The sequence below is a fragment of the Amblyomma maculatum genome, chromosome 1 (genome assembly GCF_055883805.1).
Source record: "Amblyomma maculatum isolate TAMU_Amacu chromosome 1, ASM5588380v1, whole genome shotgun sequence".
NCBI classification, from domain to species: domain Eukaryota; kingdom Metazoa; phylum Arthropoda; class Arachnida; order Ixodida; family Ixodidae; genus Amblyomma; species Amblyomma maculatum.
This window is the reverse complement of record NC_139344.1, coordinates 369,062,090-369,080,261: the sequence shown is the minus strand read 5'-3', so window position 1 is coordinate 369,080,261 and position 18,172 is coordinate 369,062,090. Positions and strand designations below refer to the sequence as shown.

General features: G+C 48.8%; 1 long non-coding RNA gene and 8 other non-coding genes across 9 annotated transcripts in view; all 9 read right to left on the bottom strand.

Annotated features, from left to right (window-relative positions):
- LOC146208109 (uncharacterized) overlaps positions 1-18,172 on the bottom strand; it is a 91,656-nt gene that overhangs the window by 61,038 nt on the left and 12,446 nt on the right. The window lies entirely within an intron of this gene.
- Positions 3,818-3,890, bottom strand: TRNAR-UCG (transfer RNA arginine (anticodon UCG)). The gene has a single exon. It is a non-coding gene; the product is annotated as a tRNA-Arg (tRNA).
- On the bottom strand, positions 4,127-4,199 carry TRNAR-UCG (transfer RNA arginine (anticodon UCG)). Its single transcript has one exon. It is a non-coding gene; the product is annotated as a tRNA-Arg (tRNA).
- TRNAR-UCG (transfer RNA arginine (anticodon UCG)) lies at positions 4,436-4,508 on the bottom strand. Its single transcript has one exon. It is a non-coding gene; the product is annotated as a tRNA-Arg (tRNA).
- Positions 9,653-9,725, bottom strand: TRNAR-UCG (transfer RNA arginine (anticodon UCG)). The gene has a single exon. It is a non-coding gene; the product is annotated as a tRNA-Arg (tRNA).
- Positions 9,962-10,034, bottom strand: TRNAR-UCG (transfer RNA arginine (anticodon UCG)). The gene has a single exon. It is a non-coding gene; the product is annotated as a tRNA-Arg (tRNA).
- Positions 10,272-10,344, bottom strand: TRNAR-UCG (transfer RNA arginine (anticodon UCG)). Its single transcript has one exon. It is a non-coding gene; the product is annotated as a tRNA-Arg (tRNA).
- Positions 10,581-10,653, bottom strand: TRNAR-UCG (transfer RNA arginine (anticodon UCG)). Its single transcript has one exon. It is a non-coding gene; the product is annotated as a tRNA-Arg (tRNA).
- Positions 17,961-18,033, bottom strand: TRNAR-UCG (transfer RNA arginine (anticodon UCG)). Its single transcript has one exon. It is a non-coding gene; the product is annotated as a tRNA-Arg (tRNA).

Here is an 18,172-nt window from a genome sequence, read left to right as displayed (position 1 = left end):
TTTTACAACTTCTTGCACGCTCTCATGGTCAGTACAAAAAACCGCAATATCGTCCGCGTATGCCAAAACCCGAACTTCACTTTGAAAAAATCTATAACCGCGTATGTTTGGCCTTGCAAGCAATCTTAAACAGAAAGGCTCCACATAAAGCGCAAACAAAAGGGGAGACAGAGGACAGCCCTGCCTTACTGACGACTGGACAGGTATACGATCGGTTAAATGCTTATTCACGACCAGTCTCGCTGAACAGCACTCGTAAACCATTTTCACGCCATTTGTAATCATGGAACCAGCATTGACATACTCTAAAACAGAGAACAAAATTTCATGTACCACTTTATCAAATGCTTTGTGGAGGTCTAATTGCATCATGGCTACGTGGTCATGCATCGCGTCACAACATTCGAGTACGCTCCTTGCTGCGTGTATGTTAGTAAAAATGGTCCTTCCTTTTATACCGCATGTCTGATGTGGGCCTACAAGAGAAGTAATTACACTTTGGAGTCTTCGCCCTAATACTTTCATGTAAATTTTATAGTCAACATTCGTTAGACTTATAGGACGGTAAGACGCTACAGACTGAAGCTTAACTGGGTCATCTGTTTTCGGGATTAGTACAACGTGTGACATTCGAAAAGACGGAGGAGGTACGTTCTTTTCGTAGCATTCACTAATTACTCTTTCCAGTAAAACAGCCATTTCATTAGGAAAGGCCTTGTATATGGCAGCACCAAGACCATCTGGTCCGGGTGACTTATTGGAATTTAATTCCCCGATAACGGCCTCAATTTCCTCGGAAGTAATACTTGCTTCAAGTGTCTGCGCAACTTCGTCTTCCACTCTTGGCATCAGCGACAGAAAGTCTTTTCTGAAGCGTTCAATGTCCGGTGTTTTCAGGCTAAACAATTCGCTGTAAAATTCTACAAACGCCCGTTCAATCGTTTTTTTTTTCCGAGGTAACTACGTTCTGATAGCAGATTTCTTTTATCTCTTTTGACACTGCGTACCTTTTTTCGTCACTAAGTGCCCTTTTCGTGGGCGTCTCTCCGAGCCACAATTTTTCGCTGCGTGCCCTTATCACCGCACCGCGATACTTCTCTTCGTCTATCACCTCAAGTTTGGTTTTTATCTTTTTTATATCTTGGGCGAACAAGCCAGGCTTAACGCTCTCCATGCTAAGCATGTATTCAAGTGTGCTACGAAGTTCTTTTTCTTGTTCTCTTTCTTTACGTCGGAGAGTGCATGCTCGGTCAATAGCAGCTATCTTTATCTCGCACTTAAACTGCTCCCATGCTTGTATAAAATTAGAGTCATTTTGTAACATATGCCTAATATATTCTTTAACTTTAGTGGTAAACTCTTCATCCAGCAGCAGTTTTTCATTAAATTTCCATAGCTCCCAATTGAACTTTGTTGCCTTACTTTTCATGCCTAGAGTAATCATTACGAGGGAGTGGTCACTAAAGCTCATGGGAAGTGTTTCATATTCCGAGCACAAGGGCACACAATCAATGGGAACGTATATTCGGTCCAACCTTGCATGACAGCTACCTTGAAAGTGCGTGAACTTTGCTTGGCCTTCATGCGTCATTATACAGCCAGCATCTTCAAGCTCTGCCTCAATAACAATGTCAGTAAGTAACTCTGCACTCTTGTCACGAAGGACACGGTCTGTTGTTCTATCTTCCGGTCTACAGACACAGTTGAAGTCTCCAAGCAGGAGAACACGCCTCTCATGTATTAGGAAGGATTTCATATAGTGAAAAAACTCTTCCCGCTCAAACGTTCTAGTCGGCGCATAAACGCAGATCACTCTCCAGTCCAATCCAGAAAAAGTGAAATCACATATCAATAGCCGCCCACTCTCACACGAGAACACAGACTGCACACACTCTATGCAATTTCGAATGAAAATGACACATCCCCCCGATCTTCCAACCGCATGACAAACGCAAACACTATATCTAGAACGATATATTTCAGCCATTTTCTGTTTGTTGTTCGCTTTCCATTTTGCTCTCTTGAACTGCTAGCACATCAATTTCATTTTCCAGCAGAATGCGGTTAAGCTGCAGTTGTCTCCGACGCGTTGACAGCCCTCTCACATTTAGCGTGGCTACGCGCAAGCTAGTGGTTAAATTCGTCGCCATCTCAAGAAATTATATATCGCGAAACATATATCACTCACATCGCTTTTGCAGAAAGACAGCATTGCGGTTGATCTGTTGCACGGGATGACCATTCTTCCTTTTTGGCGAGTCCGTCCGTCGTTCCAAGCGCTGCTCCCGATCATGGACCGGGCTTGTAACGTCTCGACCGGAAAGGGTACCCCCGCTATGGCGGAGGCACAGGTGACACAGTTCTCCGGTCTGGGGGCACGTTTGGCCTTGGCTTGAAGGACGCCCGGCGAAGGGGGGCTGCCTTCAGTGGAGGCTGTCCGCTTTCCGCTCCTCCTTGGGTTGATTCCTCGTTGACACTGTCTTCGTGCACCCGCTTCACAGGCAAGGTAGAAGCAGCTGGCATCTCAGCTTCAGTGTCCCCCTGTTCCTCACTGTGTTGCGTAGCCGACGCTGGGCTTGCTGCACTGGCATTGCCGTTTTCTTTCGTGGGTGTCTCGGTCCCAGCGACATTCGGCAACGGAACTATCAACTCTGATTCACAGTGTTCTTTAGGGGCAGGGGTCTTCTCAGAGGACTGTCCGTTCTGTTCTGCCTCCTCAGTGATTCCACTGCTCGCTTCCTCGGCGTCCACTGCGTCCATCAAGTGCTCGCCTGCCACTTCACTCGGCACGGGGCCTGCAACGTTGGCATACGTGCGCACACACTGCGACTCGTCATGGCCGTAGCGACGACACAGCCCGCAGCGCGGCACACGACACTCACGACGTATATGTCCTTTCCCGCGGCACCGGAGGCAAAGCGGGGCTCTGCCTGGGACGTGGACGAGTGCGACGTCCTCGGCGACCCGAAGCTGATGCGGCAGGTCCTCGATGGTAACGCCCACTTTGAGCTTCAGCGTGACCATTCGTGTCGTTGAAGCCTTGTCGACACAACCTTGCACTCTCCACTTGTCTCTTGAAATTTCCGTAACTTTTCCAAAAGCTGCCAACGCCGCTCGCACGTCATCGTCTTGCACGCCGTGAAGCAGCCAGAAAAGCTTCAACCTGATGCCTTGGTTACAGGGGTCAATGACCACGCAGCGGTGCTCCTTCACTTCAATAGCTTGGGCTTCCAAAATCTTCGCTTTCGCCTCTTCACCTTTAAACGTTACCGCCCACACGTGATTCATTTGGTATGCCCCGAGGGCAACCACTTCCGGCAGCAGTGAAAGACGAGCGAGGGAGTCTCGAAAGTGCTCCACCCGGTACGGCCTGGCTTTTATGTCGCCATGCAAAAAAACAGTATGTAAAACACTCGAACCTGTAGGCAGATGCGGTAGAACCAGTTCATAATCCTTGGTAGGCCTTTCCGTGCTCCTGATACCACGGCCCAGCTGGGCCGCTGAATCCGCTCCTTGGGAGCCCATGATAATCACGTCCGTCACGCTCGGTGGCCGGAAGTGGAATCTTAGGCCACGCGGACGTATTTGTTGCACCCTAGCCTCACAACCCATAAACAGCTACGCGAACGTTCGCAGCATCTGTTCAAAAGGAAAGCGCGGGAAGCAACGTGTCTTCTGTATCCCACGTGCCTTCTATCGTCTCCTCATGGCCTGCTCCTGCTAGGGTTGCTACACTGCGCCTTCAAGATTGGCCACGGGCCGTTTCCATCGATGCGAAGAGGCATATTTCGTGCTGAAAATAAAAAACAAATCAGCACGTCCGCGACAGGACTCGAACCTGCAGTCTTCTGATCCGAAGTCAGACGCCTTATCCATTAGGCCACGCGGACGTATTTGTCGCACCCTAGCCTCACAACCCATAAACAGCTACGCGAACGTTCGCAGCATCTGTTCAAAAGGAAAGCGCGGGAAGCAACGTGTCTTCTGTATCCCACGTGCCTTCTATCGTCTCCTCACTGCCTGCTCCTGCTAGGGTTGCTACACTGCGCCTTCAAGATTGGCCACGGGCCGTTTCCATCGATGCGAAGAGGCATATTTCGTGCTGAAAATAAAAAACAAATCAGCACGTCCGCGACAGGACTCGAACCTGCAGTCTTCTGATCCGAAGTCAGACGCCTTATCCATTAGGCCACGCGGACGTATTTGTTGCACCCTAGCCTCACAACCCATAAACAGCTACGCGAACGTTCGCAGCATCTGTTCAAAAGGAAAGCGCGGGAAGCAACGTGTCTTCTGTATCCCACGTGCCTTCTATCGTCTCCTCACTGCCTGCTCCTGCTAGGGTTGCTACACTGCGCCTTCAAGATTGGCCACGGGCCGTTTCCATCGATGCGAAGAGGCATATTTCGTGCTGAAAATAAAAAACAAATCAGCACGTCCGCGACAGGACTCGAACCTGCAGTCTTCTGATCCGAAGTCAGACGCCTTATCCATTAGGCCACGCGGACGTTTTTTTTTTTTTTTTTTTTCTTTTTTTTTATTGCCTGACTTTGACACAAATACAACGCACTGGAAAACAAAACAACAGGAACAAAGGAATAATATATGTACACAAAGCTAGTTCGCGTTGCCTATCCCCCACTGAGAGGCAGGCATTGTCATTTTAAAATTCCTTGAGCACCGTCAGAGGTTCCAGCTTTGACAGCCACTCAGGAGCACATGGTTGCAATTTAAGCACGTCGAGCCATCGCTGCACACTTTCACGGAAATACATGCGGGCTGGCCGTGCATCTGGATCGCAGTGATAACCAGCCATTCGTGCGCGCCATATACTGTGGAGGCACATTAACATAACCTGGTCTAACGGCATATCATCGTGGTTTTCCAATGGCAAATACCTAATGCCATGGGAATCAAGTGGCAACTGTTTTTTTATTGTCCTTTGCAGAACATCCCACAAATATACCCCCTCCCAGCAATGCAAAAACACGTGATCTATTGTCTCTGGCTGTTTGCAGATGAGACATTGGGCCCCCCACGGTAGGAAAATACCCTTTTCCTCCATAAATGATTTTACACTCAAAGTACCGGTATGTAGCATAAAGAAAAACATTTTAGCTCCCGTAGCAACTTGCATTTTCTTTACGCGTTTTAATACATTACTTCCTGTGCCTCCATAGTATAAAGCTCGGTACAAGGGCACCGGGAACACCACTTCACAAACATCCTTGTATAATGTTCTCCTTTTAACATTACTTAAATACTCTTTCGAAAAACGTGTGCTTAAGAAATTCACGCTCACAACAATTTCCCTAAAGAATCCAAAAAAAGAGCCCGGCATACATTGAGTATAAACTACGAAATCAGGCAACGCTCGACCAAGTCTTTGTTGACACACTGTGCGCAGGAATGGATCACTGGCATCCCTAAAAAACATACACCGGTTTACAATCTGTCGCACAAACAAATGACCCAGACCAAGCCCCCCATGCTTCACCTGCCGGAACAAATTTGTCCGACTGCACCTCTCCCAACTCGAGGCCCAAACAAACACCGCAAAAACTCGATGCAATTTTTGCACATTTACACGGGAGCAATGCAACACTTGCATTACATACCATAACTTACTAATTAAAAAAAGGTTGCAAACTGCGGCTCTTGCAAATATTAATAATTGAGCGCTTTTCCATTTCTCCGCTTTTTCACGGGTTTCTCTGACCTGCTCTAGCCAGTATGGCTCGCTTTCCTTGTAAAATTCCAAGGGCACACCCAAGTACTTTGCAGGCGTTGTAACCCACGACACATTAGCGTAAGTGTCGGGGGTCAGCTGCCATTCTCCGTGCCAAAATCCCAGGCACTTACCCCAGTTAACTTTACTCCCTGTGACTTTGCTAAAATGTTTTACCACATCCACTGTCCTCTTTATACTCTCCTTATTCACACAAAAAACCGCAACGTCGTCTGCGTAAGCCAGCAATTTGACTTGTGACTCCTGCAGTCGAAAACCATCAATGTCATTGTTTTGTAGGATGCTTAAACACAATGTTTCAATATAAATGCCGAACAAAAGAGGGCTGAGGGGGCAACCTTGGCGCACAGAACGTCGTACGTTGATGGGGGCCCCCAGTGACTTATTGACAATTAATCTCGTAGTGCAGTTACGGTACGCCAAGGCCACTCCCTCTCGAATAACAGAGCCGACATTAACATAGTCTAATATACTGAACAGAATAGTATGTGCCACACAATCAAAAGCTTTCTCCAAGTCCAACTGCAGTAACGCAACACACGCATGAGTTGCATCGCAGCATTCGAGCACACTTCTCGCTTTGTGAATGTTCTGAAAGATAGATCGCCCTTTGATACCGCACGTTTGGTGAGGGCCCACTAGTTCGCATATAACCGTTTGTAGTCTGCCAGCAAGCACCTTCATATAAATCTTGTAATCAACGTTTGTCAGAGCAATGGGCCTGTAAGACGACAACTGCCTAAGCTTATCTGGTTGGTCAGTTTTCGGAATAAGTACTGTGTGCGACGATCCGAAAGACGCAGGCAGTGCCTTCAGTTCATACGCTTCATTAAATAAGGCACACAACAAAGGAGATAGCTGTTCCTTGAACGCTTTATAAAAAGCCGCACTCAGGCCATCAGGCCCGGGTGATTTCCCAGGGTTTAAATTTTCTATTGCCTGCTGCACTTCTTTTTCGCTTATTGGCCGCTCCAGTCTTTCTTTTTGTTCGTCATCAATTTTTGTCATCGCGTCAAGAAAGGATTCTTTGAAACGGTCCAAATTAACCTCTCGGGACGAAAATAGCTCTTCATAATACTCCCGGAAAGCTTTCGCGATTCCTTCGTTATCGGTCTCTGTGCGTCCTGCCCAATCTACCTCTGCCACGTGATTTCGCCTTGCATTTGCTTTTTCTATTCCCAACGATCTTTTTGTCGGCGTCTCATCCATGGCAAGTTTTTCCGCTCTCGCACGCACCAGTGCTCCGCGATAACGGTCTTCGTCATTCAGTTGAAGTCTGTTTTATTTTTCTAATATCGTCCATGTATAACCCTGGCGTGTTACACTCCAGGCCTAACAATTTATCTAGCAAAGATCTTAAATGCATTTCATTTTGTTTTTCTTGAAACCTTATGCAGCTGGCCTTTTCTATAGCTTTGATTTTTATTTGTTGCTTACACAGTTCCCATTCTTGACCCAGTTCGTGGCGGTCCTCCTGACAAATCCTACCAATTTCTTCTTCTACTAGTCTGGTGAATTGCTCGTCATTCAGCAGTTTATTATTTAACTTCCACAATTCCCAACTAAAACCGCTACCTCTCTTTCTTGTTCCAGTTGTACACTGAACCATGCAGTGATCTGAGTACGTTACCGCCAAAACATAATAATCCTGACATTTTGGAGCCAGTTCTGCGGCCACATAAATTCTGTCAAGGCGGGCGTGGCTAGCACCCTGAAAATGCGTATACTGAACCCGTCGCTCGCTCGTGAGACACTCTGCAACGTCTTCCAGTGCAAACTCGTCAATCAAGCGCGAAAGTACCTCTGTGCTACGATCCCTAAATGTACGATGGCTAGTTTTGTCACCGGAGCTCAGTACACAATTGAAATCTCCCAGAAAGACAAGTTGCTTATCCGTGTTTAAATAATCTTCAACAAAATCAAACAAAGCAGCCCTCTCATCAACTACCGTAGGTGCATATATACAAACAGCACGCCACTCAGCCGAGCAAAAACTAAAATCGAGGACCACGCCCCGACCCGACGGAAAAGAAGCATGCGACTGCACTACAAGACCCGGCAACTTCTTCACAAACAGGACGCATCCAGCAGATGTACCGACTGCATGGCTGACAACTGCGTAAAACCGCGACGTGAAACGTTGCACCATGCTCTCGGTCTCTTGTTCACCCTCGACTTTTGTCTCTTGAACTCCAAGTATATCGATGTCATTTTCATTTAAAATGCGCAGGACCTGGCTCTGCTTCCTTTTGGCTGCTAGACCTCTCACGTTAAGGGTCGCAACCTTTAGTGACAGTACATAAGCCATTTTCTTAGAGTGAAAAGAGGCCAAGAGAATGGTGCTTACCCTTCACGTCTAGCATGGCGCTAGACGCTTTCGTTGACGCCAGAGCCATGAGGTTGGACTGGCAGACCTTGTGACGGGGGCGGCTTTTCGGCAGCTCTCCTGTCCGTCGAGACATTCGGTCTTGGTTTGAAGGTCGCCCTCCTCCCTATTGGCGTTTTTATCGGCGGCTCGTCGTTGCTAGCTGTATCTGCCTCATTCGTCTCACTGGCGCTCCCGTCGTGGGCACGCTTCGCAGGGCCCTGGACGTTGGTCGCTCGGCCGCTGCTCCCTTCGAGGGTCCCCCTTCTGCCCGCAGACTCCGGAAGTTCAATTTTTGAGCTCTCGGCATCGCTCACCTTTTCTTCTTCCAACGGTCCGTTGCTTGGCAGTGCCACTTCCCTGTCTGGTCCACCGAGCATCTCGTCACCACCCCCCGGGGGCACTAACATGCCTGTCGTCGCTGTCACCCTCTCGTCCTCTCCGACCCCTTTTGCGGCATCCTCCGTCTCTGCGACATCCATTCGGTGTTCCGACATGTCCGCCCTCGCTGTTGGTGCAGTAGCCACTGCATACGTTCGTACGCAGTCTTCCTCCGAGTGGCCAAACCGCTTACACGTCGCACACCGCGGAATCTTACATTCCCGGCGCACATGACCGGTCCCGCGGCAGCGCAGGCACTGCATGGGCCGCCCAGGCACCACAACAAGGGCCAACTCCCCTGCTACTCTTATCTGGTGAGGCAGGTCTTCTATCTTCATCCCAGGCTTCAACTTCAGAAGCACGGTTCTCGTTGTTGAGCCCTTTTCGTACACTCCCTGGACTCGCCACCGCTCACGGGTCACTTCCGTCACCTCGCCGAACGCCGCAAAAGCTGTTCGGATATCTTCATCCGCCACGCCGTGCAACATCCAGTGGAGCCGTAGCTTCACCTGTTGGTCCTCCGGGTCAATGACGATACACCGTCGACCTTTCACTTGAAGCTCCTTGAATGCTAGCAGCCGCTTGGTTGCTTCCGTGCTGTTCAAAGTCACCGCCCAGACATGGTTTATTTGGTAAGCCCCCAAGGCCACCACGTCTGGGAGCGTACCAATCTTGGCCAGGGCGTCCCGGAAATCTTCAACCCTGAAGGGTCGCACTCGTACGTCACCGTGCAAAAAAACTGTGTTGAAAACAACACGTCCGGTGGGCAGATGCGGCAAAATAATCTGATATTCCTTATCGTCGTTTTCCTCAAGCCTGTTACCGCGGCCAGCCTGGGCCGCAATCGCCGCTCCGCCGGAGCTCATCATTCTGCGTCCGTACACGCCGGTGGCCGGAAGTAGAATGAGGCCACGCGGACGTATTTGTTGCACCCTAGCCTCACAACCCATAAACAGCTACGCGAACGTTCGCAGCATCTGTTCAAAAGGAAAGCGCGGGAAGCAACGTGTCTTCTGTATCCCACGTGCCTTCTATCGTCTCCTCATGGCCTGCTCCTGCTAGGGTTGCTACACTGCGCCTTCAAGATTGGCCACGGACCGTTTCCATCGATGCGAAGAGGGATATTTCGTGCTGAAAATAAAAAAAACAAATCAGCACGTCCGCGACAAGACTCGAACCTGCAGTCTTCTGATCCGAAGTCAAACGCCTTATCCATTAGGCCACGCGGACGTATTTGTTGCACCCTAGCCTCACAACCCATAAACAGCTACGCGAACGTTCGCAGCATCTGTTCAAAAGGAAAGCGCGGGAAGCAACGTGTCTTCTGTATCCCACGTGCCTTCTATCGTCTCCTCATGGCCTGCTCCTGCTAGGGTTGCTACACTGCGCCTTCAAGATTGGCCACGGGCCGTTTCCATCGATGCGAAGAGGGATATTTCGTGCTGAAAATAAAAAACAAATCAGCACGTCCGCGACAGGACTGGAACCTGCCGTCTTCTGATCCGAAGTCAGACGCCTTATCCATTAGGCCACGCGGACGTATTTGTTGCACCCTAGCCTCACAACCCATAAACAGCTACGCGAACGTTCGCAGCATCTGTTCAAAAGGAAAGCGCGGGAAGCAACGTGTCTTCTGTATCCCACGTGCCTTCTATCGTCTCCTCATGGCCTGCTCCTGCTAGGGTTGCTACACTGCGCCTTCAAGATTGGCCACGGGCCGTTTCCATCGATGCGAAGAGGGATATTTCGTGCTGAAAATAAAAAAACAAATCAGCACGTCCGCGACAGGACTCGAACCTGCCGTCTTCTGATCCGAAGTCAGACGCCTTATCCATTAGGCCACGCGGACGTATTTGTTGCACCCTAGCCTCACAACCCATAAACAGCTACGCGAACGTTCGCAGCATCTGTTCAAAAGGAAAGCGCGGGAAGCAACGTGTCTTCTGTATCCCACGTACCTTCTATCGTCTCCTCATGGCCTGCTCCTGCTAGGGTTGCTACACTGCGCCTTCAAGATTGGCCACGGGCCGTTTCCATCGATGCGAAGAGGCATATTTCGTGCTGAAAATAAAAAACAAATCAGCACGTCCGCGACAGGACTCGAACCTGCAGTCTTCTGATCCGAAGTCAGACGCCTTATCCATTAGGCCACGCGGACGTATTTGTTGCACCCTAGCCTCACAACCCATAAACAGCTACGCGAACGTTCGCAGCATCTGTTCAAAAGGAAAGCGCGGGAAGCAACGTGTCTTCTGTATCCCACGTGCCTTCTATCGTCTCCTCACTGCCTGCTCCTGCTAGGGTTGCTACACTGCGCCTTCAAGATTGGCCACGGGCCGTTTCCATCGATGCGAAGAGGGATATTTCGTGCTGAAAATAAAGAACAAATCAGCACGTCCGCGACAGAACTCGAACCTGCAGTCTTCTGATCCGAAGTCAGACGCCTTATTCTTTTTTTTTTTTATTGCCGTGAAACAGAAAACAAAAATACACATGATAAAACACGTCAACTACACTTGAGCTAACGCGTACGCGGCTAAAATCTTTTCATGTTCACCAACTCATCAAACAGAGAATGCCATTGTGGCGGATCCTGCTGCATCCTGACAGTTTCGCGTATATACACCGCACTTTCAATGAAGTTTTCACGCGCAGATCGTGTATTTATATCTGCGTGACGCACCTGCATTCGTGTTTTCCACAAACTATGGAGACCAAGAAGCATAATTAAATCATAAGGTGCATCATCGTTCTGCACTGGTAGGAATCTGATTCCGTACGGAGTTAGGGGAAGTTCCTTTTTAATTGTCCTTTGGAGGACGTCCCACAGAAACACAGCATCCCAACACTGTAAGAAGACGTGTTCAATTGTCTCCGGTTTTTTGCACAACAGGCAATTTGTTGTCCATGGGACGAAGATACCTTTTTCATTCAGCCAGGTTTTAACAGGGAGCGTATTAGAGTGAAGTTTGAAAAGGAACGTTTTAGCAGATGGCCTCACGGACATCTTCTTGACTCTTTTCAAAACATCCTGCCCTGGGCCTCCACGGTGTAATGCCCTGTAAAAAGGCACCGGCAGCATCACGTCAATGAGATCTTTATACAGTTTTTTTCTGGGAACATTGAAAAGGTAATCAAAAGAAAACCGCACTTCCAGCAACTTGCACGAAAAAACAACTTCGCGCAGGTAGCCAGTCACAGTACCAGGCATGCTTTCACATGACAATCCATTCAGGGAGCAGCCTCTGCAATCGCACTTGCATCACAGTTCTTAGAAAGGTATCTTTTTGACCACGCAGGAATATAAATCGCGAAACCACTTGTCGCAAGAACAAATGTGCAAGGCCAAGCCCGCCCCTTTTACAGAAATAAACAAATTCGTCCGGGCGGTTTTTTCCCATGTGGATGCCCAAATAAAAACAGCAAAAACGCGGTGCATTTTCTGAATTGAGGTTCGTGAGATACACAACACATTTATGAGGTACCACAGCCTCGAAATAAGAAAAAAATTGCAAATAGAAGCGCGCGAAAATATTGACAGTTGCCTTCCTTGCCACGCATCCGGTTTTTCTTTCACTCTGGATGTTTCTTCCATCCAGTGCACGTTGGGATCTTGATAACATTCTAAAGGAACGCCTAGATATCGTGTTGGGAGAGCAGACCATCGCAGCTTACAGAAGAAATCGGGTGTCACGTCCCAATCACCGCGCCAAAACCCAGAGCTTTTCTCCCAATTGCTCTTGCATACGGTTTGATCACAAAATGTTTGGACGACACCCGTGACTTCACAGATGCTCTTTCTAGTTGCACAAAAGACTGCAATGTCATCAGCGTATGCTAGCAATTTCACGTGTGCTGATTGCAGCTTGAATCCTAAAATGCGATCGCTATCAATGATAGCCAAGCAAAGTGGCTCTAAATACAGTGCAAAAATCAGGGGTGAGAGCGGGCAGCCTTGCTTTACTGATGACCGTACTGCGATGCTGTCAGTCAGTTCACCATTCACAATAATACGGGTCGTGCAGTTCGCATAAGCCATTTTAACACCCTCCACTGTGACGTCACCAAGGTTAGAATGCTCCAAAATGGAAAAAAGAATTTCGTCAGAAACACGGTCAAAGGCTTTCGCCAAATCTAATTGCATCATGGCTATCTGACCACCGAGTGCATCAACACATTCTAATACGGTTCTTGCGACATGTATATTCGTGGCAATGGATCGACCCTTGATGCCGCACGTTTGATGAGGCCCAATCAATGTTTTTATTACGCTTTGCAGTCTTTTTGCTAAAACCTTCATGTACACCTTATAGTCAACATTGGTGAGGCTTATCGGTCGATATGACCCCACCAACTGCCGTTTCTCCGGATCACCTGTCTTGGGTATTAGAACAATGTGCGATGTAGAGAAAGACAATGGAACAGTATTACGTTCATAAGCTTCAGTGATTACACAGAGCATAAACTGAGCCGCATACTGCTGAAAAGTTTTAAAGAATGCGGCGCTTAGACCATCCGGCCCAGGGGCCTTCCCAGTTGTCAGGTCATCTATTGCTGATACTATCTCCTGCAACGTTATCGGTGTTTCTAGGCGCGCTTTACTTTCGTCATCCAGTGCAGGCATCAGTCTTAGAAAATCTGTTCGAAAGCCGCCTACAGTCTCAAGCTTAGCGCTAAGCAGTTCATCGAAGTGCTCTGTTACCGCACGCTGAATATCTTTAGCATCTTCAGTGATATGGCCGGCATATCTTATACTCCTTATTTCTTTCTGGCAGGCGTATCTTTTCTCGTCTGCTAGGGCTCGTTTTGTCGGCACTTCTCCAGCCCTTGCACGTACGACAGCCGCTGTGTATCTTTCGCTGTCAATTGTTTCCAGCTCACTTTTAAGCTCTCGTATTTTACTGGCGAAATTCCTTGGCACAGTACTTTCCATGCTCAAAAGAAAAAAAAAATCGAGTTGTTCATTTAGTTCTTTTTCTTTCTCTTTGTACCGCACCTTACTACTCTTTTCTATGGCTTTCAATTTGACCCACTCTTTGAAGCTGTCCCATTCCGCTGCAAAACTTACTGGTCGTATAGCAAGACGATTTTCAAACTCGGTCTTAACTTCCGTAAGGAACTCTTCATCGGCAAGAAGTTTGGCATTCAGTTTCCATAGGTTCCAGTTAAAGCGCGATATCTTTCCTTTCCTACCAAACACTGCACTCACGAGACAATGATCACTGCAAGAGACAGGCTTGACCTCATATGCAGTACATAGGGAAACAAGATCAACCGAGGCATACACCCTGTCCAATCTAGCATGGCTATCTCGCTGAAAGTGCGTGAACTCTGGCTGGTTTCCAGTGGAGAACACACTGCCAACATCCTCAAGGCCATACTCATGCACAAGTGCATTCAACAGCTCGGAGCTTCTGTCTGTTCGAGGTTTACACTTCGCCACTCGGTCCACAGATGAGCACACACAGTTGTAGTCACCAAGTACAAGCAAGATTTTGTCAGTCTTCAACCACAATTCAATAGACTCAAAAAACGATCCACGTTCGCATTTTGAATTGGGAGCATGCACACACACAACACGCCAGCATAATTTACAGTAGGTGCAATCAGTAACCAAAAGCCGACCACTTCGACAGGCAAAAACGGATTCTACGCTTACTCCCAGCGTGTTACGTATAAATAAAAGGCATCTACCCGATACACCAACAGAATATGGCATACACACACATAAATGTTTGTTTGAAAAGAAGCCACCATACGGTTAGTGCTTTCTTGGCTCTCAATCTTTGACTCTTGCACAGCTGCTATATCGATATCATTATCCAAAAGGAGGTGACTGAGCTGGTATTGTCGCCTTCTCGCTCCCAGCCCTCTGGCATTCAAAGTAGTAGCTACATGTAACGGCGAATTAAGATTAAGAGTCATGTATTAGAAAGAGGCGCCCGTACCCGCATGGTGCCTACCTTCATGGTTGCGTGGCCTCCGCTTCTGAAGAACAGCGGCGTATGTGTGCATGTAATGTCCTCCCAGCAAAACATCGGGCTGCTTTCAAACGAAGTCCAAGCACAGTCATTTTTTTTTTTTTTCCACAGGCACCTCTTGATTGCAGAATGTTCCTGACGCTGGTCGGTAGGCAGCCGACCCACAAATCGTTCAGGACACCACAAAACTACGGAGGCGGTTTCCCCGCCTGCCGCGTGTCGGCCGAAAAGTTCGGCTTCGGTCGCAAAGTTGCTCTTCTGATGCCCGCAGTTTTCGGCGGCGGCTCACCACAAACACCGCCTGGCAGCTGAGTCTCCTCGACGCTCTCCTCGTGCGGACGTTTCGCGGCAATTAAGGCTGCTGTCTCTGGCCCAACCTCCATGGCATCAGTACAGGGAGGCTCAGTACTGAGCTGCTCCTGAGCGTCAGAAAAATCGTTTACAACTTCTGAAGCTTTCTTTGACGCGCCTTCATGGTCCTGTGATGAAAATTGCAAGGCTCGAGCTTCATTCTCTTGACTGAGGACCGTCACCTTTTTCTTTGTTAAAACAGTCATGGAAGGCGCGTCCTGTTTTGTTGACTGACCTCTAATGTCAGCAGCCTCCTCCGCATCCGCCTCGTCCATGATTAACTCGGACGAGTCTTCGCTGGTCCCAGGCCCGGCATTGCTAGCGTAGGTTCGTGCACACTGGCTGTCTTCATGCCCGAACCGTCGACAGGTTCCGCAGCGAGGAACCCGGCACTGTTTGCGAATGTGATCCGTACTCCGGCAGCGTAGGCACAACGGGGGTCTGCCTGGCACAATGACAAGCGCCAGCTCGCCGCTAACATTCAACTGGTGCGGCAGATCGTCGAGCTTCATGCCAGCTTTCAGCTTCAGAGTGACGAGTCTAGTTGTAGAGCCCTTTGCTAGCATACCTTTAACCCGCCAGCGCTCTCGGGAAACCTCCGACACCTTTCCGTACGGCGCAAATGCAGCACGAACATCCTCGTCTGGCACGTTGTGTAGCAGCCAGTGAAGTTTGAGTCGCACGTCCTGGTCCGCCGGGTCAATCACCAAGCAGCGACCGTTTTTTACACACAGCTCACCTACACTTACAATCTTGTTCACCGCTTCAGCATCTTTGAGAGTGACGGCCCAGACGTGGCTCATCATTGCGATAACGTCGGGGATTAGCGAGTGTTGCGCCAAAGCATCCCGGAAATCTTCCACCCGGTACGGGCGGGCCCTGATATCGGCATGCAAAAAAACGGTATTCAAAACAAACCGACCTGTTGGCAGTGCAGGCAAAACAACCTGGTAAGTATTGTCCTGTTCAGCAGTCCTGTTACCGCGGCCTGACATGGCCGCTGAAGCCGCTCCTGAGGAGCCCTGCATCCTGCGTCCGTTCACTGGCGTGGCCGGAAGCAGAATCCTATCCATTTGGCCACGCGGACGGATTTGTTGCACCCTAGCCTCACAACGCACAAACAGCTACGTTCGCAGCATCTGTTCAGAAGGAAAGCGCGGGAAGCAACGTGTCTGCTGTATCCCACGTGCCTTCTATCCTCTCCTCACGGCCTGCTCCTGCTAGGGTTGCTACACTGCGCCTTCAAGATTGGCCACGGGCCGTTTCCATCGATGCGAAGAGGGATATTTCGTGCTGAAAATAAAAAACAAATCAGCACGTCCACGACAGGACTCGAACCTGCAGTCTTCTGATCCGAAGTCAGACGCCTTATCCATTAGGCCACGCTTTTTTTTTTTTCGTTATTGCCGGGCTCCGACAACCAATTCAGTACATCACAATACACTATATACAAACACAGGCAAGACGTGGAACAAAAAGAAAACGCTGTCAGTTTTGTACTGACATTGTCACTTAAAATTCCCTTAGGCCTGCCAAGGCTTCCAGCCTTGGCAGCCACTGCGGCACACACTCAAGTGTCTTCTGCACCTCAACGAAGCGGGAAATGCTCTCCCGAAAATACAACCGTGCAGGCCTCGCATCAGGATCACAATAGAAGCCGAACATGCGGGAGCGCCATACAGAGTGGAGGCCAGCCAACATTACGAGATCGAAAGGAGAACCATCTTCGTTATCTATCGCCAAATATCTGATACCGTGTGGATCTAGAGGGAAATCCTTTTTCACTGTTCTCTGCAGAACATCCCAGAAATACACTCCTTCCCAGCAGTGAAGAAAAACATCTATAGTTTCGGGTATCTTGCAGATTAGACAGTTAGTTCCCCATGGCAAGAAAAGAACCTCGTTGTTCAAGGAATGTTTTGACTGGAAGTGTTTCAGTATGAAGTTTAAAAAAAAAAAGGACTTCATGCCTGGTGTCACCTGCATTTTCTTCACCCGTTTTAACACATTCTGGCCCGGCGCTCCACTGTGCATGGCTCTGTACATCGGTACAGGAAGTATGCTGTCGCACACATCTTTGTACAGTGTTTTCCTTTTCACCGCAGACAAATAATCGTTGGAAAATCGTACTGTCAAGAAACATACGCTCATCGCCACCTCCTTGAAAAAGCCCTTAATTGACCCTGACATTTCATTCGTGCCGATCACAAAGTTTGGCAACGCCCGTCTTAATCTCATTTGGCACACCGTTCGTAAGAAGGAGCCTTTTGTGTCCCGGAAAAACAGAAACCTGTTAATAAGCTGTCGCACAAAGAGGTGCGCCAGACCAAGACCGCCATCCTCCACCTTTCTGAACAAATTTGTTCGGCTGCACCTTTCCCACTGCGATGCCCAAATAAAGGTGGCAAACACTCTGTGCAGCTTTTGCACATTTAGCCGCGAGCAATGCAAAACCTGCATTAGATACCATAATTTGCTTATAAAAAAAAGATTACACACAGTTGCCGGCAAAAAACGAGAGAGGAAGCCCCTTCCATCTGTCTGTTTTCTCACGTATTTCATGCGCCTGGCTTCTCCAGAGGCCATCATTGCTTTCGTAGAATTGCAGAGGGACACCCAGGTACTTCACTGGGGTCTTCACCCACCTTACGCCTGCAAACGTGTCTGGGGTTGACGCCCATTCTCCATGCCAAAATCCCAGGCATTTTTCCCAGTTGATCAAACTCCCTGTGATGTCCCGAAAACATTTTACCTCTTCGACCACTGCTATAATACTTTCTCTATCAATACAACACACTGCGACGTCATCGGCATATGCTAAGAGCTTCACTTCGGCAGCTTGGAGTCGAAAACCATGAACAGAATCATTTTTAATACCTTATCCATTAGGCCACGCGGGCGGATTTGTTGCACCCTAGCCTCACAACGCATAAACAGCTACGCGAACGTTCGCAGCATCTGTTCAAAAGGAAAACGCGGGAAGCAACGTGTCTTCTGTATCCCACGTGCCTTCTATCGTCTCCTCATGGCCTTCTGCTAGGGTTGCTACACTGCGCCTTCGAGATTGGCCACGGGCCGTTTCCATCGATGCGAAGAGGGATATTTCGTGCTGAAAATAAAAAACAAATCAGCACGTCCGCGACAGGACTCGAACCTGCAGTCTTCTGATCCGAAGTCAGACGCCTTATCCATTAGGCCACGCGGACGGATTTGTTGCACCCTAGCCTCACAAAGCATAAACAGCTACGCGAACGTTCGCAGCATCTGTTCAAAAGGAAAGCGCGGGAAGCAACGTGTCTTCTGTATCCCACGTGCCTTCTATCGTCTCCTCATGGTCTGCTCCTG